A 24,731-nucleotide genomic window follows, 5' to 3' on the forward strand; every position below is an offset into this window, starting at 1 on the left:
GACAGAGTCAACCAGGCAGGATATAAGCCCACCCACTTTGCCAAAGCACAGCCCCCACACCACTAGAGTGATATCAACAGACCACCGACCTACAACCCCGAGACAAGGCAGAGTATAGCCCTTGAAGATCTCCTCCACCCCACGAGCCCGAGGGGGCGACAAACCTGTCAGGAAGATCACGTCAGTGACTCAACCCACTCAAGTGACGCACCCATCCTAGGGACGGCATTGAAGAGCACCAGTAAGCCAGTGACTCCTGTGTTATCATTTAGTTTGTTAGTATGATCAGTAACACTTGGGTTCGTGCATATTCAAGAAGTGACTGTTATCGATATATAATTTACATACTGTAGTTATTATTTAATTTGTCTCATGCGCCGAGTACAACAGGTGTGGATCGTACCGAGAAAATGCTTACTTACAAGCCCTTAACCAATAATGCAATTCAAGAATTAGAGTTAATTAGAGTGGGTGGTGCAGGTGGGGCGGGTGGTGCAGGTGGGGCGGGTGGTGCAGGTGGGGCGGGTGGTGCGGGTGGGGCGGGTGGTGCGGGTGGGGCGGGTGGGGCGGGTGGGGCGGGTGGGGCGGGTGGGGGGATAAGAAACAAGATGACTGCTGAGTGTAAAATGTTCATCTTTCTGCCCCGTTGGCCCTGTGCTCGCTGACTCACCAGGTAGTTCATTTCACTCTGTCGTCGTCTCGGTTTTGTAAATCTGTGTATGTGTGTGTGTGTGTGTGTGTGTGTGTGTGTGTGTGTGTGTGTGTGTGTGTGTGTGTGTGTGTCTTGTCACCTCTGTTCTGTTGATGTCTACTGATCGTTCATGGCAGCACCAGGGAGGGAGCTGCTTTGACAGGGGATTCGTCCCAACTGAAATCCGATACACTACATAGCGTACTACCATTGACCAAGGCTGAATGGAGTACTGGACAAAACAACTGAACAACTTGATTTAGGGAATAGGGTGCCATTTTGGACGAACACAGAGCATCCGTGACTGTTGTATCTCCAGTGCACAGGAAAACCAGAGAAACACTGTTAAAAACCATCCACGGACAAACACTGTTAAAAACCATCCACGGACAAACACTGTTAAAAACCATCCACTGACAAACACTGTTAAAAACCATCCACTGACAAACACTGTTAAAAACCATCCACGGACAAACACTGTTAAAAACCATCCACAGACAAACACTGTTAAAAACCATCCACAGACAAACACTGTTAAAAACCATCCACTGACAAACACTGTTAAAAACCATCCACGGACAAACACTGTTAAAAACCATCCACAGACAAACACTATTAAAAATCATCCACAGACAAACACTGTCCATAGAGAAACATTGTTAGTAATTCAATGTTTGTCTGATAATATAATTTAAACACTTACAAATCCATCACAAAAACCTCTGTGAAACTGTGGATCTTGTCATTTGAATAATTGTGATCTGGTTGGTAACTGGTAAACTGCAAGGTGACTGTTGGATGTTGTGTTCAGGGGTTGGGGATGGATTCGACACAAACTGTGGCTGTGCCAGGGCGGTGGAAGGATACACATGCAGGGACTGTGTAATGTGTCCTACTGTGATTATTAATGACATCCTTTTCACTGCACCACATGTGACAGGAGAGGAGGTGTCATGCTGGATCATCTCCAGGTACAACTCACCTCACTTCCTCTCTCTCTGGCGGATTCCCTCTCTCACCTCACTTCCTCTCTCTCTCTGGCGGTTTCCCTCTCTCACCTCACTTCCTCTCTCTCTCTCTCTGGCGGTTTCCTTCTCTCACCTCACTTCCTCTCTTTCTGGCAATATCCTTCTCTCACCTCACTTCCTCTCTTTCTGGCAGTATCCTTCTCTCACCTCACTTCCTCTCTCTCTCTGGCAGTCTCCCTCTCTCTGGCAGTTTCATTCTCTCACCTCACTTCCTGTCTTTCTGGCAATCTCCTTCTCTCGCCTCACTTCCTCTCCTTCTGGCTGTCTACCTCTCTCACCGCACTTCCTCTCTCTCTCTGGCAGTCTCCCTCTCTCTGGCAGTTTCCTTCTCTCACCTCACTTCCTCTCTCTCTGGCAGTCTCCCTCTCTCTGGCGGTCTCCCTCCCTCTCACACCTCACTCCCTCTTTGTCTGGCGGTCACCTCACTCCCTCTCTGTCTGGCGGTCTCCCTCCATCTCTCACCTCGCTCCCTCTCTGTCTGGCGGTCTCCCTCCCTCTCTCACCTCACTCCTTCTCTGTCTGGCGGTCTCCCTCCATCTCTCACCTCACTCCCTTACTGTCTGGCGGTCACCTCACTCCCTCTCTGTCTGGCGGTCTCCCTCCATCTCTCACCTCACTCCCTCTCTGTCTGGCGGTCTTCCTCCCTCTCTCACCTCACTCCTTTACTGTCTGGCGGTCACCTCACTCCCTCTCTGCCTGGCGGTCTCCCTCCATCTCTCACCTCACTCCCTTACTGTCTGGCGGTCACCTCACTCCCTCTCTGTCTGGCGGTCTCCCTCCATCTCTCACCTCACTCCCTCTCTGTCTGGCGGTCTTCCTCCCTCTCTCACCTCACTCCCTTACTGTCTGGCGGTCACCTCACTCCCTCTCTGCCTGGCGGTCTCCCTCCATCTCTCACCTCACCCCCTCTCTCTCTGTCTCCCTCCCTCTCTGTCTGGCGGTCTCCCTCCCTCCCTCTTTCACCTCCCGCCCTCTCTGTCTGGCGGTCTTCCTCACTCTCTCACCTCACTCCCTCTCTGTCTGGCGGTCTCCCTCCCTCCATCTCTCACCTCACCCCCTCTCTCTCTGTCTCCCTCCCTCTCTGTCTGGCGGTCTCCCTCCCTCCCTCCCTCTTTCACCTCCCGCCCTCTCTGTCTGGCGGTCTTCCTCCCTCTCTCACCTCACTCCCTCTCTGCCTGGCGGTCTCCCTCCATCTCTCACCTCACCCCCTCTCTGTCTGGTGGTCTCCCTCCATCTCTCACCTCACTCCCTCTCTGTCTGGCGGTCTCCCTCCCCCTCTCACCTCACTCCCTCTCTGTCTGGCGGTCTTCCTCCCTCTCTCACCTCACTCCCTCTCTGCCTGGCGGTCTCCCTCCATCTCTCACCTCACCCCCTCTCTCTCTGTCTCCCTCCCTCTCGGTCTGGCGGTCTCCCTCCCTCCCTCTTTCACCTCCCGCCCTCTCTGTCTGCAGTCTTCCTCCCTCTCTCACCTCACTCCCTCTCTGTCTGGCGGTCTCCCTTCCTCTCTCACCTCACTCCCTCGCTCTCTCTGGTGGTCTCCCTCCCTCTCTCACCTCACTCATTCTCTGTCTGGCGGTCTCCCTCCCTCTCTCACCTCACTCCCTCTCTGACTGGCGGTCTCCCTCCCTCTCTCACCTCACTCCCTCACTGTCTGGCGGTCTCCCTCCATCTCTCACCTCACTCCCTCTCTCTCTGGCGGTCTCCCTCTCTGCCTGGCGGTCTCCCTCCCTGTCTCACCTCACTCCCTCTCTGTCTGGCGGTCTCCCTCCCTCTCTCACCTCACTCCCTCTCTGTCTGGCAGTCTCCCTCCCTCTCTCACCTCACTTCCTCTCTTTCTGGCAATCTCCATCTCTCACCTCACTCCCTCTCTCTCTCTGGCGGTCTCCCTCTCTGTCTGGCGGTCTCCCTCCCTCCCTCTTTCACCTCCATCCCTCTCTGTCTGGCGGTCTCCCTCCCTCTCTCACCTCACTCCCCCTCTGTCTGGCGGTCTCCCCCTCTGTCTGGCGGTCTCCCTCTCTGCCTGTCGGTCTCCCTCCCTCTCTCACCTCACTCCCCCTCTGTCTGGCAGTCTCCCTCCCTCTCTCACCTCACTCCCCCTCTGTCTGGCGGTCTCCCTCTCTGCCTGTCGGTCTCCCTCCCTCTCTCACCTCACTCGCCCTGTCTCTGGCGGTCTCCCCCTCTGTCTGGCGGTCTCCCTCTCTGTCTGGCGGTCTCCCTGTGAACAAGGCCCTAATCTGCTCCAGGGGTGCCGTACTACTATAGCTGACCGTGTAATAGAACGCATTCCACTGCACCTATCTGGTGTATCTGACAAGAAAATATGTATTTGTTTATATCATTTTTTTTTACATGGCTGAGCTCCATGGGGGAATAAACAACTGAGCCAAGAAATATAATTAAAGGTAGCGATAGAGGAGGGGTGGGGGGGAGAGAGACAGCAACGGCATTATATCCAGCTCGAAGCAAGAAGGGGACACAGTTTAGGACAGAGACAGAGACAGAGAGAGAGATGTCAGGGCCACCACCCACTAGCAGCTAGAGAGAGAGAGGTCAGGGCTTTGTTCCACCACCCACTAGCAGCTAGAGAGAGAGAGGTCAGGGCATTGTTCCACCACTAGCAGCTAGAGAGAGAGAGGTCAGGGCTTTGTTCCACCACTAGCAGCTAGAGAGAGAGAGAGGTCAGGGCTTTGTTCCACCACTAGCAGCTAGAGAGAGAGAGGTCAGGGCTTTGTTCCACCACTAGCAGCTAGAGAGAGAGAGAGTTCCCAAACCTTCCATAACAAAGCCATCACCTACAAAGAAATTAACTTGGCGAAGAGTCCCATAAGCGAGCTTGTCCTGGGGCTCTGTTTACAAGCACAAACAGACCCCACAGAGCCCCAGGTCAGAAACACAATTAGACCCAACCAAATCATGTGAAAATAAAAAGATAATTACTTGACAGCCTACAGGGAGGAGGTCAGTGACCTGGCAGTGTGGTGCCAGGACAACAACCCCTCCCTCAACGATGAGACAGCCTATAGGGAGGAGGTCAGTGACCTGGCAGTGTGGTGCCAGGACAACAACCCCTCCCTCAACGATGAGACAGCCTATAGAGAGGAGGTCAGAGACCTGGCAGTGTGGTGCCAGGACAACAACCCCTCCCTCAACGATGAGACAGCCTATAGAGAGGAGGTCAGTGACCTGGCAGTGTGGTGCCAGGACAACAACCCCTCCCTCAACGATGAGACAGCCTATAGAGAGGAGGTCAGAGACCTGGCAGTGTGGTGCCAGGACAACAACCCCTCCTCAACGATGAGACAGCCTATAGAGAGGAGGTCAGTGACCTGGCAGTGTGGTGCCAGGACAACAACCCCTCCCTCAACGATGAGACAGCCTATAGAGAGGAGGTCAGTGACCTGGCAGTGTGGTGCCAGGACAACAACCCCTCCCTCAACGATGAGACAGCCTATAGAGAGGAGGTCAGAGACCTGGCAGTGTGGTGCCAGGACAACAACCCCTCCCTCAACGATGAGACAGCCTATAGAGAGGAGGTCAGAGACCTGGCAGTGTGGTGCCAGGACAACAACCCCTCCCTCAACGATGAGACAGCCTATAGGGAGGAGGTCAGTGACCTGGCAGTGTGGTGCCAGGACAACAACCCCTCCCTCAACGATGAGACAGCCTATAGGGAGGAGGTCAGTGACCTGGCAGTGTGGTGCCAGGACAACAACCCCTCCCTCAACGATGAGACAGCCTATAGAGAGGAGGTCAGTGACCTGGCAGTGTGGTGCCAGGACAACAACCCCTCCCTCAACGATGAGACAGCCTATAGGAAGGAGGTCAGTGACCTGGCAGTGTGGTGCCAGGACAACAACCCCTCCCTCAACGATGAGACAGCCTATAGAGAGGAGGTCAGAGACCTGGCAGTGTGGTGCCAGGACAACAACCCCTCCCTCAACGATGAGACAGCCTATAGGGAGGAGGTCAGAGACCTGGCAGCGTGGTGCCAGGACAACAACCCCTCCCTCAACGATGAGACAGCCTATAGGGAGGAGGTCAGAGACCTGGCAGTCTTCATAGCCTTAATATGACATGTGAAATGTCTTTATTATTGTGGAACTGTTGTGAGGGTAATGTTAAATGTAAATTCATTGTCTATTTCACTTTTGTTTATTGTCAATTATTTCAATTGCTTTTGCAATGTAAAGATAAAGCGAGACACAAAAAAGAGAAAGGGAGACAAAGATAGGGAAGGAGCTAGCGAGAGGGAGAGAGAGAGAGAGAGGGAGAGAGAGAGAGAGAGAGAGAGAGAGAGAGGGGGGAGAGAGAGAGAGGGAGAGAGAGAGAGAGAGGGAGAGAGAGAGAGAGAGGGAGAGAGAGGGAGAGAGAGAGAGAGAGGAGAGAGAGAGAGAGAGAGAGAGGGAGGGAGAGAGAGAGAGAGAGAGAGAGAGAGGGAGAGAGAGAGAGAGCGAGAGAGAGAGAGAGGGAGGGAGAGAGAGAGAGAGAGGAGAGAGAGAGAGAGAGAGAGAGGAAGAGAGAGAGAGAGAGATAGAGAGGGAGGCAGAGAGAGAGAGAGAGAGAGGGGAGGGAGAGAGAGAGAGAGAGAGAGAGAGAGAGAGAGAGGGAGGGAGAGAGAGAGAGAGAGAGAGAGGAGAGAGAGAGAGAGAGAGAGAGAGGGAGAGAGAGAGAGAGAGAGAGAGAGAGAGAGAAAGGGAGAGAGAGAGAGGGAGGCAGAGAGAGAGAGAGAGAGAGAGAGAGAGAGAGAGAGAGAGAGAGAGAGAGAGAGAGAGAGAGAGAGAGAGAGAGAGAGAGAGAATAATGCCTTTCAAAAGTATTCATCACAGAAAAGTGGTTCCTGCATACTGTATGTATTCACACCCTTTGCTATGAAGCCCCTAAATAAGATCTGGTGCAACCAATTACCTTCAGAAGTCACAGAATTAGTTAAATAAAGTCCACCTGTGTGCAATCTAAATGTCATATGATCTGTCACATGATCTATGTGCATATATACACCTGTCCTGAAAGGCCCCAGTCTCCAACACCACTAAGCAAGGTGCACCACCAAGCAAGCGACACCATGAAGACCAAGGAGCTCTCCAAACAGGTCAGGGACAAAGTTGTGGAGAAGTACAGATCAGGGTTGGGTTATAAAAACATATCAGAAACTTTGAACATCCCACAGAGCACCATTAAATCCATTATTAAAAAATGGAAAGAATATGGCACCACAACAAACCTGCCAAGAGAGGGCCACCCACCAAAACTCACAGACCAGGCAAGGAGGGCATTAATCAGAGAGGCAACAAAGAGACCAAAGAGAACCCTGAAGGAGCTGTAAAGCTCCACAGCGCAGATTGGAGTATCTGTCCATAGGACCACTTTAAGCCGTACACTCCACAGAGCTGGGCTTTACGGAAGAGTGGTCATAAAAAAAACATTGTTTGAAGAAAAAAATAAGCAAACACATTTGGTGTTCGCCAAAAGGCATGTGAGAGACTCCCCAAACATATGAAAGAAGGTACTCTGGTCAGATGAGACTAAAATGTAGCTCTTCGGCCACCAAGGAAAACGTTTGGTGCAAATCCAACACCTCTCATCACCCTTAGAACAACATCCTTGAAGCAAGGTAGGGTGGCAGCATCATTCTGTGGGGATGTTTTTCATCGGCAGGGAAACTGGAAAACTGGTCAGAATAGAAGGAATGATGGATGGTACTAAATACAGGGAAATTCTTGAAGGAAACCTGTTTCAGTCTTCCAGAGATTTGGGACATTAACGGTGGTTCACCTTCCAGCAGGACAACAACCCTAAGCATACTGCTAAAGCAACACTCGAGTGGTTTAAGGGGAAACATTTAAATGTCTTGGAATTGCATAGTCAAAGCCCAGACCTCAATCCAATTGAGAATCTGTGTTATGACTTAAAGATTACTGTACACCAGTGGAACCCATCCAACTTGAAGGAGCTGGAGTAGTTTTGCCTTGAAGAATGGGCAAAAAATCCCAGTGGCTAGATGTGCCAAGCTTATAGAGACATACCCCAAGAGACTTGTAACTGTAATTGCTGCAAAAGGTGGGTCTACAAAGTATTGACTTTTGGGGAGTGAATATTTTTACACAGTACATGTTTTCTGTGCTTTTATCTTATTTGTTGTTTGTTTAACAATAACAAATATATATATCTTCAAAATGGTAGGTTTGATGTGTTAATCAAATGATACAAACCCCTAAAAATAAATTTTAATTCTAGGTTGTAAGGCAACAAAATAGGAAAAATGCCAAGTGGGGTGAATACTTTTGCAAGCCACTGTAGTGCACTACTGTTGATGGATATCACTGGGATGAACATAGAGGAAGACAGTAGAGCAGGGATCCTCAACTACATTCAGGCGAGGGACTATTTTTCTTCTTCACCCACTTCGAGGAAAAAACACAGTAGGAAACAACACCTCAACTTCGCTGATCCTCAACACAGGGGCCCCACAAGGGTGTGTGCTCAGCCCCCTCCTGTACTCCCTGTTCATCCATGACTGTGTGGTCAACTCAATCATCAAGTTTGCAGACGACATTCTCAGGTTTTCCCCCCCAAAAAAACCACACACACACACACACACACACACCTGATTCGGTCAATTGCACGACCAGGTTTTCTGGAAAACCAGGGGAATGTGATGAAAGTTTAAAGAATTTCTTGCAACTGTACTCAGCTCGACGTGATTTGTCTCTCTACCAATAACTGTGGTATGTAAAACAAGTGAAAAACCCACAACTAACTCACCTGACTTCCCCTCTTCCACATTAAGACCTTCAGTTTGGCTGTATTATAATGAAGACACCACTAAACTAATTCGTTATTCCCTTTTATTTTTGTTATTTTTTTCATTGAATAGTAGTTCCCGACTACAGAAATAGAATCCTCCATGGACCATTTCCTTTAGGACGTGTGTATGAAGTGTTAAAGGCAGGGATTGTGGGTAAACAGCTTAGGGATGGGCCTGGGGAGAATGTAACCACTCTCAAAACCACAGACAGAGCCATGGATGCAAGGACTGAACGTCCACAAGATCAAAAATATAATTCATTCAAAAATGGACCTAATCCATCAATCCCAGATTGCCTCTTTCGGTGCATTTTGTCAGTGAGAGAACACAGATCGCCATAGACATGTCCCAAATGGAAACCTATGCCCGACATGCATTACGTTTGACGAGAGCCCTATGTCGGCGTACTCAAAAAGTAGTGCAGCGTACAGGGAACAGGGTATCATTTGGAACTATTAGTGGTGGCAGAGAGGCTCATTACGGATCTCCATTTGCTTCAGACAGATGATGGTTCACTTTCTATTTTATCACAACGGCCTATAGAGATGTGTGCCTGTGTGTGTGTGTGCCTGTGTGTGTGTGTGTGTGTGTGTGTGTGTGTGTGTGTGTGTGTGTGCGTGCGTGTGTGTGTGTGTGCGTGCGTGTGTGTGTTTGTGTGAGAGAGAGAGACAGAGATGCCATTAATCCAGTAATTGTAATAGGACATTGCATAGCAGGGGGGATGACTCCTCTCACTCTCTCTTGGAAATATAAAATAACAGCACGCACACATGAACAACTCTGTGTTGTTGTTTATCCCATGTGTAACTCTGTTGTTGTTGTTTACTCCATGTGTAACTCTGTTGTTGTTGTTTACTCCATGTGTAACTCTGTGTTGTTGTTTACTCCATGTGTAACTCTGTTGTTGTTTACTCCATGTGTAACTCTGTGTTGTTGTTTATCCCATGTGTAACTCTGTGTTGTTGTTTACTCCATGTGTAACTCTGTGTTGTTGTTTACTCCATGTGTAACTCTGTTGTTGTTGTTTACTCCATGTGTAACTCTGTTGTTGTTTACTCCATGTGTAACTCTGTTGTTGTTGTTTACTCCATGTGTAACTCTGTTGTTGTTGTTTACTCCATGTGTAACTCTGTTGTTGTTGTTTACTCCATGTGTAACTCTGTATTGTTGTTTAGTCCATGTGTAACTCTGTTGTTGTTGTTTACTCCATGTGTAACTCTGTTGTTGTTGTTTACTCCATGTGTAGCTCTGTGTTGTTGTTTATCACATGTGTAACTCTGTTGTTGTTTACCCCATGTGTAACTCTGTTGTTTTTGTTTACTCTTTGTGTAACTCTGTTGTTGTTGTTTACTCCATGTGTAACTCTGTTGTTGTTGTTTACTCCATGTGTAACTCTGTGTTGTTGTTTACTCCATGTGTAACTCTGTGTTGTTGTTTACTCCATGTGTAACTCTGCGTTGTTGTTTACCCCATGTGTAACTCTGTTGTTGTTGTTTACCCCATGTGTAACTCTGTTGTTGTTGTTTACTCCATGTGTAACTCTGTTGTTGTTGTTTACTCCATGTGTAACTCTGTGTTGTTGTTTACTCCATGTGTAACTCTGTATTGTTGTTTGTGTCGACACTGCTTTGCTTTATCTTGGCCAGGTCACAGTTGTAAATGAGAACTTAAAATAAATAAAAAATACACGAGTCTTTACTTGGGTCTGCATATGGGTCTGTATACGGGTCTCAGCACACTACATAAAGAGGTCATGTGCAGTATAATGTGTTGTCTTACAGGGTCAGTCATAGTAGTATGATAGGTGTTGTTTTACAGGGCCAGTCATAGTAGTACGATAGGTGTTGTTTTACAGGGTCAGTCATAGTAGTATGATAGGTGTTGTTGTACAGGGTCAGTCATAGTAGTATGATAGGTGTTGTTTTACAGGGTCAGTCATAGTAGTATGATAGATGTTGTTTTACAGGGTCAGTCATAGTAGTGTGATAGGTGTTGTTTTACAGGGTCAGTCATAGTAGTATGATAGGTGCAGTGTAATGTGTTGTTTTACAGGGTCAGTCATAGTAGTATGATAGGTGCAGTGTAATGTGTTGTTTTACAGGGTCAGTCATAGTAGTATGATAGGTGTTGTTTTACAGGGTCAGTCATAGTAGTATGATAGGTGTTGTTTTACAGGGCCAGTCATAGTAGTATGATAGGTGTTGTTTTACTGGGTCAGTCATAGTAGTATGATAGGTGTTGTTATACAGGGTCAGTCATCGTATTACAGCAGCCCTGGAGTGTAGCAGGGATAAGTACCTTGCTCAAGGGCACATCAACATACTTTCACATCGTCAGCGCAGGTATTCTAACCAGCAAGCTATCGGTTACTGGCCCAACGCTCTAACTGCTACGCTTCCCTTGGATAAGAACACTTGTTTTGTTTAAGTTAGTACATTTACTTGTATAATAAACTATCCAACTGTCAGATTAAATGATGTAAAGGCCTTGAAAGTAAGAAATCACAAAGCTAATTGTGTGTTTTAAGACCAAGCCTGTATAAAATAATATGACTTTACTCTCAGAGGAGCATTGTTGCTCCATTTACATTTTAACACCCTGTTTAGCAGGCCATGATTCACTGTTCACATCACATGACCTAGCTGCATGACTCACTGACATCCTCTGCTCTCTCTGTCTGTCTCTCTCACTGTCTCTCTCTGTCTGTCTCTCTCTCTCTCTCTGTCTCTCTCTGTCTGTCTCTCTCACTGTCTCTCTCTCTCTCTCTCTCTCTCTGTCTCTCTCTCTCTCTGTCTCTCTCTGTCTGTCTCTCTCACTGTCTCTCTCTCTCTCTCTCGCTCTCTCTCTCTCTCTCTCTCTCTGTCTCTCTCTCTGTCTCTCTCTCTGTCTCTCTCTCTGTCTCTCTCTCTCTCTCTGTCTCTCTCGGTCTCTCTCTGTCTCTCTCTCTCTGTGTCTCTCTCGGTCTCTCTCAGTTTCCACCTCATTTTGTGGGCAGTGTGCACATAGCCTGTCTTCTCTTGAGAGCAAGGTCTGCCGACGGTGACCTTTCACAATAGCAAGGCTATGCTCACTGTACATGGGCAAAGCTTTCCTTATGTTTGGGTCAGTCTTCTCTTGAGAGCCAGGTCTGCCTACGGTGACCTTTCTCAATAGCAGGAGACTCTCTGTTTAGGGACAAATAGCATTTAGTCTAGTTTGCTCAGTTTGTTCTGTAATTTTTTTCCAATGTGTCTGTCACAACTTCCACCGAAGCCGGATCCTCTCCTTGTTCGGGCTTTCTAGCTTTCTAGACACTGCTGCTCCATTTTTCATATTTCCGTTAAATCTACTCTGCTCTCCTGCACCTGACTTCGCCTCCCGTACACAGCTGTAACAGTGTCAAGTAATTATCTTTTTGTTTTCTTTTTGTTTTCTCATGATTTGATTGGGTCTAATTGTGCTTCTTTCCTGGGGCTCTGTGCGGCCTGTTTGTATTTGTGAACAGAGCCCCAGGACCAGCTTGCTTACGGGACTCTTCTCCAGGTTCATCTCTCTGTAGGTGATGGCTTTGTTGTGGAAGGTTTGGGAATCACTTCCTTTTAGGGGGTTGTAAATTTTAACGGATATTTTCTGGATTTTGATAATTAGTGGGTATCGGCCTAATTCTGCTCTATATGCGTTTTTTGGTGTTCTACGTTGTACACGGAGGATATTTTTGCAGAATTCTGCATGCAGTCTCAATTCTGTGTTTGTCCTATTTTGTGAATTCTTGGTTGGTGAGCGGACCCCAGACCTCACAACCATAAAGGGCAATAGGTTCTATGACTGATTCAAGAATATTTAGCCAGGTCCTAATTTGTATGTTGAATTGTATGTTCCTTTTAACAGTGTAGAAGGCCCTTCTTGCCTTTTTTCTCAGATCTTTCACAACTTTGTGGGAGTTAACTGTGGCGATGATGTTTAGTTGTGTTGTAAACTCTAGGCTAGGGCAACAGTGTCTAGATTAAATTTGACAACTGGACCATTTTTGGAACACTGTTTTTTTTTGTCTTCTGTCGGGGTCCATGTCTGACAGAATCGATGCAGAAGATTTCTCTGTCTCAAAGAGCTGCATGGCTCTCTGAAATGCAAAAGGATGGTGGTCTCTGCACACCCTAGGGTTGAATTTGAGCTTCATTAAAATGATTAACCGTGTGGAGATGTATCAGGGGTATGTGGGCTCAAGGGGGCTGTTTGTACAGTTCTATTAATTACTGGGATTCCATTAATGGTGCTGGAGGGTGTACTGTACTGATTTGTTGTGGAGTTTGTTTGATGGGTTTTTACTTTAAATGGGTCATTAAAGTAAAACAAAATGTAAACATAAAAAAAAATAAAGTTTCTATTTCTAGTCTAGCTGCATAGTTCTTTGAAATCCCCTACTCTCAATTCAACTCAATTTAATTCAAGGGGCTTTATTGGCATGGGAAACATGTGTTAACATTGCCAAAGCAAGTGAGGTCGATAATATACAAAAGTGAAATAAACAATAAAAATTAGCAGTAAACATTACACTCACAGAAGTTCCAAAAGAATAAGACATTTCACACACAATGTTGTAAAGATGTGCAAATGGTTAAAGTACAAAAGGAAAAATAAGTAAACAGAAATATGAAGTATGTATTTACAATGGCAGGGTAGACTAGTGGTTAGAGCGTTGGACTAGTAATCAAAATCTGTCGTTCTGCCCCTGAACAGGCAATTAACCCACTGTTCCTAGGCCGTCATTGAAAATAAGAATTCGTTTTTAACTGACTTGCCTGGTTAAATAAAGGTAAAAAAAAAAATGGTGTTTGGGTCAGTCACAGTGGTCAGGTATTCTGCCACTGTGTACTCTCTGTTTAGAGCCAAATTCTAGTTTGCACCATTTTTTTGTTAATTATTTTCAATGTGTCAACCAGGGCTACCTGGTTGTGCTGATAAAGCATCTCAGAGTAGAAATGTGTTCTCAAATGCTGAGAATAGAGACATTTTGCCTGTTTTACCTGTTACTTTGGCATTATTACCTGTCTCATATCAGCTTGCAAACAACGTAAAACAATATATATATATATATATATATCATTGAGTTAATATAGCCACAAACAAACATGGTCTCTTTTTTGTTTTGTTATCCTGAGTAATGCAGCTCCAAAATGCATGTGTTTCAGCCTAGCTCAGTGGTGTCTGTGGTGGTGGGGGCAAGCCAGCAGAGAATAGGAGCGCCGTGATTGGTCAAGTGTTCTGTCACTCATGGGGACACCATGTCATCGCCGAGGTTAAGTCCTTAGTAAGGGTAGACATCCAAAATGTCAGCCCTTTGGGTCCTGCCTTAAAGTTATATAACAAATGCCCTTCCAAGAAGGCTCAATGTCATTGGCCACAGATAAAATGATGTCAAATCACGTTATTATCTACAGCAGCTTTGATTGGACTGATCATGTCAACATCACACGTTCAAAGTCTTAGCTAACAGTCATCATCATGAATCAAGTCGACAATCCACTGGCAACTCATTATTAATCCTTGTCCTATGAAGAGAAATAATGAAGAGAAACTATAGCTAAAACGCATTGGTGGTCATCCACTGGACAGATAGATTTCACAACTAGTTGGAAATTGCACATTTCTACAGTCCGTGTTTTGTAAGGAATCCAGTTGCTAACTGCAGGCATTGCATCACTAGCCTGTTATTCAAAGGAGTGGCTGTGTGTGTTTTGTTTCCTTTTCAGAGTTCCCAACATAAATTCAGAGAATGCCAGACTTTGATGACAAAGTTTGATGACCAAATTTGCCCACAAAGGACCGCCGCGCCACCTGAATCCATTTTTTAAATGAAATATGCAAAGGAGCTATGTATACTGTAGCTAAGAAAGTAATACTAAGTGTATGTTGTGTAGTAAACAGTTAGTAGCCCACCCTCATAATTTGTAACCGTTATAGTGCAATTCATGTATTGTTTAGTGTTGTGTTGTGGAGTGGCTTAGCTTTTTATCGTCTGTTTGCCCCACAAAGATATACAGTATATGCTAAAACTGCCACTGCACCTAGTGGACAGATATTTAGCAGATCTTATAAACTGTCCTGACCACCTAAGAGTGACCAGCAGTTGTCTTGATAATAGAAACAGGAAGTGAGTCAGTGATTCCTGCAACATGTAATTGCTTTGGGTAAAATAATGTTTTAATATTTCAATAAAATCAATCTATAAATAATCTAGGCCTACATGTAACAGTATCTATAAATAATCTAGACCTACATGTAACAGTATCTATAAATAATCTAGACCTACATGTAACTGTATCTATAAATAATCTAGGCCTACATGTAACAGTATCTATAAATAATCTAGGCCTACATGTAACAGTATCTATAAATAATCTAGACCTACATGTAACAGTATCTATAAATAATCTAGGCCTACATGTAACAGTATCTATAAATAATCTAGACCTACATGTAACAGTATCTATAAATAATCTAGACCTACATGTAACAGTATCTATAAATAATCTAGGCCTACATGTAACAGTATCTATAAATAATCTAGACCTACATGTAACAGTATCTATAAATAATCTAGGCCTACATGTAACAGTATCTATAAATAATCTAGGCCTACATGTAACAGTATCTATAAATAATCTAGGCCTACATGTAACAGTATCTATAAATAATCTAGACCTACATGTAACAGTATCTATAAATAATCTAGACCTACATGTAACTGTATCTATAAATAATCTAGACCTACATGTAACAGTATCTATAAATAATCTAGACCTACATGTAACAGTATCTATAAATAATCTAGACCTACATGTAACAGTATCTATAAATAATCTAGACCTACATGTAACAGTATCTATAAATAATCTAGGCCTACATGTAACAGTATCTATAAATAATCTAGACCTACATGTAACAGTATCTATAAATAAATCTAGGCCTACATGTAACAGTATCTATAAATAATCTAGACCTACATGTAACAGTATCTATAAATAATCTAGACCTACATGTAACAGTATCTATAAATAATCTAGACCTACATGTAACAGTATCTATAAATAATCTAGGCCTACATGTAACAGTATCTATAAATAATCTAGACCTACATGTAACAGTATCTATAAATAATCTAGAACTACATGTAACAGTATCTATAAATAATCTAGGCCTACATGTAACAGTATCTATAAATAATCTAGGCCTACATGTAACAGTATCTATAAATAATCTAGACCTACATGTAACAGTATCTATAAATAATCTAGACCTACATGTAACAGTATCTATAAATAATATAGACCTACATGTAACAGTATCTATAAATAATCTAGGCCTACATGTAACAGGAGCTCTTGCTCCTTTGACAATGATTTCACATGAGGACTTGTTCACATGACAGGCCTCGTGTCATTTGGACTATTTAATTGCCTACATTATGTTATTTCAAGTAATCCCATTGATATCACATTGTTAAAAAAAATATGCCAATATCGGGAATGCCTATGAATTGGGCAATTGAAAGCATCTAGGTCCAATGTAAACTTTGTGTTTGATGAAGATGATAGACCTTTCAAACTTCATATGCAGCATTATCGGCAAGTTATGCCTACTGTTCTAAGTGACTTGATGCCTGCTGTTCTAAGTGACATGATGCCTACTGTTCTAAGTGACATGATGCCTGCTGTTCTAAGTGACATGATGCCTACTGCTCTAAAGGACTTGATGCAAACTGTTGAAATTGACTTGATGCCTACTGTTCTAAGTGACATGATGCCTACTGTTCTAAGTGACATGATGCCTGCTGTTCTAAGTGACATGATGCCTGCTGTTCTAAGTGACATGATGCCTGCTGTTCTAAGTGACTTGATGCCTGCTGTTCTAAGTGACATGATGCCTGCTGTTCTAAGTGACATGATGCCTGCTGTTCTAAGTGACATGATGCCTGCTGTTCTAAGTGACATGATGCCTGCTGTTCTAAGTGACTTGATGCCTACTGTTCTAAGTGACATGATGCCTGCTGTTCTAAGTGACTTGATGTCTACTGTTCTAAGTGATATGATGCCTACTGTTCTAAGTGACTTGATGTCTACTGTCTACAAATACAATTTAAACCCAGGTCTGGTCACCTGATCGACAGACAAACAGGCCCTGTAGTGAGATTAGCAGAGTGAGTGGAAGTGGAAAGGGAACAACAGGTGCCAATAGGGGCCTAGAGTCCAGTTTCCTGTAATTACCTCTCTGTCACCCTGGTTCTCTGTGTGTGGTCTAGATAGGAGGAGGAGACAGAGATCCACACTGTTGTCTCTCTGTCTCTCTACCAGCATGGCAGCCAGCTGTCTGTCCTCAAACCTGGATCTGTTTTCTTTCATATACTTTCAGCATTTGACTTAGTCTACCTGGATTGTTAAACAGGATGCATTTGAACTTATATCCTGCCAGTCAAGAGAAATCAAGCTCAGCAAAAGTCTTTGAAAGAAAACAAATACTATTTGAATCCAGGTCGGCTGTTTGCAGTTCACAGGCCACTGACTGCAGTATCATCATCATCCTCCTCCTCTGCCCTTCCTCTCCTCTCCCCCCATTCTCCTCTCCCCCTCCTTTCCTGCTCGTGGAGGGGCAAGAGCTAATTTTAATCAGCTTGTGCTTTTAGACACATTTGGACAGGCTGGTTGCTCTGCTCCTTGCTGGCAGCTGTCTGTGGATCAGGTTACGACCACTGGAAATGAGGTATAAGAATATATGGAGGTGACTGAATTACTGAGACAGTGGACGGAAGGACCAGGGAGAAAACAGGACCTCAGGAGGGAAAACACTGCTTTAGGAGGGAGAAAACAGGATATCGGGAGGGAAAACACTGCTTTAGGAGGGAGGGAGAAAACAGGACCTCAGGAGGGAAAACACTGCTTTAGGAGGGAGGGAGAAAACAGGACCTCAGGAGGGGAAACACTGCTTTAGGAGGGAGGGAGAAAACAGGACCTCAGGAGGGAAAACACTGCTTTAGGAGGGAGGGAGAAAACAGGACCTCAGGAGGGAAAACACTGCTTTAGGAGGGAGGGAGAAAACAGGACCTCAGGAGGGAAAACACTGCTTTAGGAGGGAGGGAGAAAACAGGACCTCAGGAGGGAAAACACTGCTTTAGGAGGGAGAAAACAGGACCTCAGGAGGGAAAACACTGCTTTAGGAGGGAGGGAGAAAACAGGACCTCAGGAGGGAAAACACTGCTTTAGGAGGGAGGGAGAAAACAGGACCTCAGGAGGGAAAACACTGCTTTAGGAGGGAGGGAGAAAACAGGACCTCAGGAGGGAAAACACTGCTTCAGGAGGGAGGGAGAAAACAGGACCTCAGGAGGGAAAACACTGCTTTAGGAGGGAGGGAACAGGACCTCAGGAGGGAAAACACTGCTTTAGGAGGGAGGGAGAAAACAGGACCTCAGGAGGGAAAACACTGCTTTAGGAGGGAGAAACCAGGACCTCAGGAGGGAAAACACTGCTTTAGGAGGGAGGGAGAAAACAGGACCTCAGGAGGGAAAACACTGCTTTAGGAGGGAGGGAGAAAACAGGACCTCAGGAGGGAAAACACTGCTTTAGGAGGAAGGGAGAAAACAGGACCTCAGGAGGGAAAACACTGCTTTAGGAGGGAGGGAGAAAACAGGACCTCAGGAGGGAAAACACTGCTTTAGGAGGGAGGGAGAAAACAGGACCTCAGGAGGGAAAACACTGCTTTAGGAGGGAGAAACCAGGACCTCAGGAGGGAAAACACTGCTTTAGGAGGGAGGGAGAAAACAGGACCTCAGGAGGGAAAACACTGCTTTAGGAGGGAGAAACCAGGACCTCAGGAGGGAAAACACTGCTTTAGGAGGGAGGGAGAAAACAGGATCTCAGGAGGGAAAACACTGCTTTAGGAGGGAGGGAGAAAACAGGACCTCAGGAGGGAAAACACTGCTTTAGGAGGGAGAAAACAGGACCTCAGGAGGGAAAACACTGCTTTAGGAGGGAGGAGAAAACAGGACCTCAGGAGGGAAAACACTGCTTTAAAGAAAACAGGACTGGAGGGAAAACACTGCTTTAGGAGGGAGGGAGAAAACAGGACCTCAGGAGGGAAAACACTGCTTTAGGAGGGAGAAAAACAGGACCTCAGGAGGGAAAACACTGCTTTAGGAGGGAGGGAGAAAACAGGACCTCAGGAGGGAAAACACTGCTTTAGGAGGGAGGGAGGAAAACAGGAGCTCAGGAGGGAAAACACTGCTTTAGGAGGGAGGGAGAAAACAGGACCTCAGGAGGGAAAACACTGCTTTAGGAGGGAGGGAGAAAACAGGACCTCAGGAGGGAAAACACTGCTTTAGGAGGGAGAAAACAGGACCTCAGGAGGGAAAAAAACAGGACCTCACTGCTTTAGGAGGGAGAAAACAGGACCTCAGGAGGGAAAACACTGCTTTAGGAGGGAGAAAACAGGACCTCAGGAGGGAAAACACTGCTTTAGGAGGGAGAAAACAGGACCTCAGGAGGGAAAACACTGCTTTAGGAGGGAGGGAGAAAACAGGACCTCAGGAGGGAAAACACTGCTTTAGGAGGGAGGGAGAAAACAGGACCTCAGGAGGGAAAACACTGCTTTAGGAGGGAGGGAGAAAACAGGACCTCAGGAGGGAAAACACTGCTTTAGGAGGGAGGGAACAGGGGGACATCAGGAGGGAAAACACTGCTTTAGGAGGGAGGGAGAAAACAGGACCTCAGGAGGTGAAACACTGCTTTAGGAGGGAGAAAACAGGACCTCAGGAGGGAAAACACTGCTTTAGGAGGGAGGGAGAAAACAGGACCTCAGGAGGGAAAACACTGCTTTAGGAGGGAGGGAGAAAACAGGACCTCAGGGGGGAAAACACTGCTTTAGGAGGGAGAAAACAGGACCTCAGGAGGGAAAACACTGCTTTAGGAGGGAGGGAGAAAACAGGACCTCAGGAGGGAAAACACTGCTCTAGGAGGGAGGGAGAAAACAGGACCTCAGGAGGGAAAACACTGCTTTAGGAGGGAGGGAGAAAACAGGACCTCAGGAGGGAAAACACTGCTTTAGGAGGGAGGGAGAAAACAGGACCTCAGGAGGGAAAACACTGCTTTAGGAGGGAGGGAGAAAACAGGACCTCAGGAGGGAAAACACTGCTTTAGGAGGGAGGGAGAAAACAGGACCTCAGGAGGGAAAACACTGCTTTAGGAGGGAGGGAGAAAACAGGACCTCAGGAGGTGAAACACTGCTTTAGGAGGGAGGGAGAAAACAGGACCTCAGGAGGGAAAACACTGCTTTAGGAGGGAGGGAGAAAACAGGACCTCAGGAGGGAAAACACTGCTTTAGGAGGGAGGGAGAAAACAGGACCTCAGGAGGGAAAACACTGCTTTAGGAGGGAGGGAGAAAACAGGACCTCAGGAGGGAAAACACTGCTTTAGGAGGGAGGGAGAAAACAGGACCTCAGGAGGGAAAACACTGCTTTAGGAGGGAGGGAGAAAACAGGACCTCGGGAGGGAAAACACTGCTTTAGGAGGGAGGGAGAAAACAGGACCTCAGGAGGGAAAACACTGCTTTAGGAGGGAGGGAGAAAACAGGACCTCAGGAGGGAAAACACTGCTTTAGGAGGGAGAAACCAGGACCTCAGGAGGGAAAACACTGCTTTAGGAGGGAGAAAACAGGACATCAGGAGGGAAAACACTGCTTTAGGAGGGAGGGAGAAAACAGGACCTCAGGAGGGAAAACACTGCTTTAGGAGGGAGAAAACAGGACCTCAGGAGGGAAAACACTGCTTTAGGAGGGAGGGAGAAAACAGGACCTCAGGAGGGTAAACACTGCTTTAGGAGGGAGAAAACAGGACCTCAGGAGGGAAAACACTGCTTTAGGAGGGAGAAAACAGGACCTCAGGAGGGAAAACACTGCTTTAGGAGGGAGGGAGAAAACAGGACCTCAGGAGGGAAAACACTGCTTTAGGAGGGAGGGAGAAAACAGGACCTCAGGAGGGAAAACACTGCTTTAGGAGGGAGGGAGAAAACAGGACCTCAGGAGGGAAAACACTGCTTTAGGAGGGAGGGAGAAAACAGGACCTCAGGAGGGAAAACACTGCTTTAGGAGGGAGGGAGAAAACAGGACCTCAGGAGGGAAAACACTGCTTTAGGAGGGAGAAAACAGGACCTCAGGAGGGGAAACACTGCTTTAGGAGGGAGGGAGAAAACAGGACCTCAGGAGGGAAAACACTGCTTTAGGAGGGAGAAAACAGGACCTCAGGAGGGAAAACACTGCTTTAGGAGGGAGGGAGAAAACAGGACCTCAGGAGGTAAAACACTGCTTTAGGAGGGAGGGAGAAAACAGGACCTCAGGAGGGAAAAACACTGCTTTAGGAGGGAGGGAGAAAACAGGTCCTCAGGAGGGAAAACACTGCTTTAGGAAGGAGGGAACAGGGGGATATTAGGAGGGAAAACACTGCTTTAGGAGGGAGGGAGAAAACAGGACCTCAGGAGGGAAAACACTGCTTTAGGAGGGAGGGAGAAAACAGGACCTCAGGAGGGGAAACACTGCTTTAGGAGGGAGGGAGAAAACAGGACCTCAGGAGGGAAAACACTGCTTTAGGAGGGAGAAACCAGGACCTCAGGAGGGAAAACACTGCTTTAGGAGGGAGGGAGAAAACAGGACCTCAGGAGGGAAAACACTGCTTTAGGAGGGAGGGAGAAAACAGGACCTCAGGAGGGGAAACACTGCTTTAGGAGGGAGGGAGAAAACAGGACCTCGGTAGGGAATACACTGCTTTAGGAGGGAGGAGAAAACAGGACCTCAGGAGGGAAAACACTGCTTTAGGAGGGAGGGAACAGGACCTCAGGAGGGAAAACACTGCTTTAGGAGGGAGGGAGAAAACAGGACCTCAGGAGGGAAAACACTGCTTTAGGAGGGAGGGAGAAAACAGGACCTCAGGAGGGAAAACACTGCTTTAGGAGGGAGGGAGAAAACAGGTCCTCAGGAGGGAAAACACTGCTTTAGGAGGGAGGGAGAAAACAGGACCTCAGGAGGGAAAACACTGCTCTAGGAGGGAGGGAACAGGGGGATATTAGGAGGGAAAACACTGCTTTAGGAGGGAGGGAGAAAACAGGACCTCAGGAGGGAAAACACTGCTTTAGGAGGGAGGGAGAAAACAGGACCTCAGGAGGGAAAACACTGCTTTAGGAGGGAGGGAGAAAACAGGTCCTCAGGAGGGAAAACACTGCTTTAGGAGGGAGGGAGAAAACAGGACCTCAGGAGGGAAAACACTGCTTTAGGAGGGAGGGAGAAAACAGGACCTCAGGAGGGAAAACACTGCTTTAGGAGGGAGGGAGAAAACAGGACCTCAGGAGGGAAAACACTGCTTTAGGAGGGAGAAACCAGGACCTCAGGAGGGAAAACACTGCTTTAGGAGGGAGGGAGAAAACAGGACCTCAGGAGGGAAAACACTGCTTTAGGAGGGAGGGAGAAAACAGGACCTCGGGAGGGAAAACACTGCTTTAGGAGGGAGGGAGAAAACAGGATCTCAGGAGGGAAAACACTGCTTTAGGAGGGAGAAAACAGGACCTCGGGAGGGAAAACACTGCTTTAGGAGGGAGAAAACAGGATCTCAGGAGGGAAAACACTGCTTTAGGAGGGAGAAAACAGGATCTCAGGAGGGAAAACACTGCTTTAGGAGGGAGAAAACAGGACCTCAGGAGGGAAAACACTGCTTTAGGAGGGAGGGAGAAAACAGGACCTCAGGAGGGGAAACACTGCTTTAGGAGGGAGGGAGAAAACAGGACCTCAGGAGGGAAAACACTGCTTTAGGAGGGAGGGAGAAAACAGGACCTCAGGAGGGAAAACACTGCTTTAGGAGGGAGGGAACAGGGGGACATCAGGAGGGAAAACACTGCTTTAGGAGGGAGGGAGAAAACAGGACCTCAGGAGGTGAAACACTGCTTTAGGAGGGAGAAAACAGGACCTCAGGAGGGAAAACACTGCTTTAGGAGGGAGGGAGAAAACAGGACCTCAGGAGGGAAAACACTGCTTTAGGAGGGAGGGAGAAAACAGGACCTCAGGGGGAAAACACTGCTTTAGGAGGGAGAAAACAGGACCTCAGGAGGGAAAACACTGCTTTAGGAGGGAGGGAGAAAACAGGACCTCAGGAGGGAAAACACTGCTCTAGGAGGGAGGGAGAAAACAGGACCTCAGGAGGGAAAACACTGCTTTAGGAGGGAGGGAGAAAACAGGACCTCAGGAGGGAAAACACTGCTTTAGGAGGGAGGGAGAAAACAGGACCTCAGGAGGGAAAACACTGCTTTAGGAGGGAGGGAGAAAACAGGACCTCAGGAGGGAAAACACTGCTTTAGGAGGGAGGGAGAAAACAGGACCTCAGGAGGGAAAACACTGCTTTAGGAGGGAGGGAGAAAACAGGACCTCAGGAGGTGAAACACTGCTTTAGGAGGGAGGGAGAAAACAGGACCTCAGGAGGGAAAACACTGCTTTAGGAGGGAGGGAGAAAACAGGACCTCAGGAGGGAAAACACTGCTTTAGGAGGGAGGGAGAAAACAGGACCTCAGGAGGGAAAACACTGCTTTAGGAGGGAGGGAGAAAACAGGACCTCAGGAGGGAAAACACTGCTTTAGGAGGGAGGGAGAAAACAGGACCTCAGGAGGGAAAACACTGCTTTAGGAGGGAGGGAGAAAACAGGACCTCGGGAGGGAAAACACTGCTTTAGGAGGGAGGGAGAAAACAGGACCTCAGGAGGGAAAACACTGCTTTAGGAGGGAGGGAGAAAACAGGACCTCAGGAGGGAAAACACTGCTTTAGGAGGGAGAAACCAGGACCTCAGGAGGGAAAACACTGCTTTAGGAGGGAGAAAACAGGACATCAGGAGGGAAAACACTGCTTTAGGAGGGAGGGAGAAAACAGGACCTCAGGAGGGAAAACACTGCTTTAGGAGGGAGAAAACAGGACCTCAGGAGGGAAAACACTGCTTTAGGAGGGAGGGAGAAAACAGGACCTCAGGAGGGTAAACACTGCTTTAGGAGGGAGAAAACAGGACCTCAGGAGGGAAAACACTGCTTTAGGAGGGAGAAAACAGGACCTCAGGAGGGAAAACACTGCTTTAGGAGGGAGGGAGAAAACAGGACCTCAGGAGGGAAAACACTGCTTTAGGAGGGAGGGAGAAAACAGGACCTCAGGAGGGAAAACACTGCTTTAGGAGGGAGGGAGAAAACAGGACCTCAGGAGGGAAAACACTGCTTTAGGAGGGAGGGAGAAAACAGGACCTCAGGAGGGAAAACACTGCTTTAGGAGGGAGAAAACAGGACCTCAGGAGGGGAAACACTGCTTTAGGAGGGAGGGAGAAAACAGGACCTCAGGAGGGAAAACACTGCTTTAGGAGGGAGAAAACAGGACCTCAGGAGGGAAAACACTGCTTTAGGAGGGAGGGAGAAAACAGGACCTCAGGAGGGAAAACACTGCTTTAGGAGGGAGGGAGAAAACAGGACCTCAGGAGGGAAAACACTGCTTTAGGAGGGAGGGAGAAAACAGGTCCTCAGGAGGGAAAACACTGCTTTAGGAAGGAGGGAACAGGGGGATATTAGGAGGGAAAACACTGCTTTAGGAGGGAGGGAGAAAACAGGACCTCAGGAGGGAAAACACTGCTTTAGGAGGGAGGGAGAAAACAGGACCTCAGGAGGGGAAACACTGCTTTAGGAGGGAGGGAGAAAACAGGACCTCAGGAGGGAAAACACTGCTTTAGGAGGGAGAAACCAGGACCTCAGGAGGGAAAACACTGCTTTAGGAGGGAGGGAGAAAACAGGACCTCAGGAGGGAAAACACTGCTTTAGGAGGGAGGGAGAAAACAGGACCTCAGGAGGGGAAACACTGCTTTAGGAGGGAGGGAGAAAACAGGACCTCGGTAGGGAATACACTGCTTTAGGAGGGAGGGAGAAAACAGGACCTCAGGAGGGAAAACACTGCTTTAGGAGGGAGGGAACAGGACCTCAGGAGGGAAAACACTGCTTTAGGAGGGAGGGAGAAAACAGGACCTCAGGAGGGAAAACACTGCTTTAGGAGGGAGGGAGAAAACAGGACCTCAGGAGGGAAAACACTGCTTTAGGAGGGAGGGAGAAAACAGGTCCTCAGGAGGGAAAACACTGCTTTAGGAGGGAGGGAGAAAACAGGACCTCAGGAGGGAAAACACTGC

Source organism: Oncorhynchus masou, chromosome 5 (genome assembly GCF_036934945.1).
Source record: "Oncorhynchus masou masou isolate Uvic2021 chromosome 5, UVic_Omas_1.1, whole genome shotgun sequence".
In the NCBI taxonomy this organism is placed as follows: domain Eukaryota; kingdom Metazoa; phylum Chordata; class Actinopteri; order Salmoniformes; family Salmonidae; genus Oncorhynchus; species Oncorhynchus masou.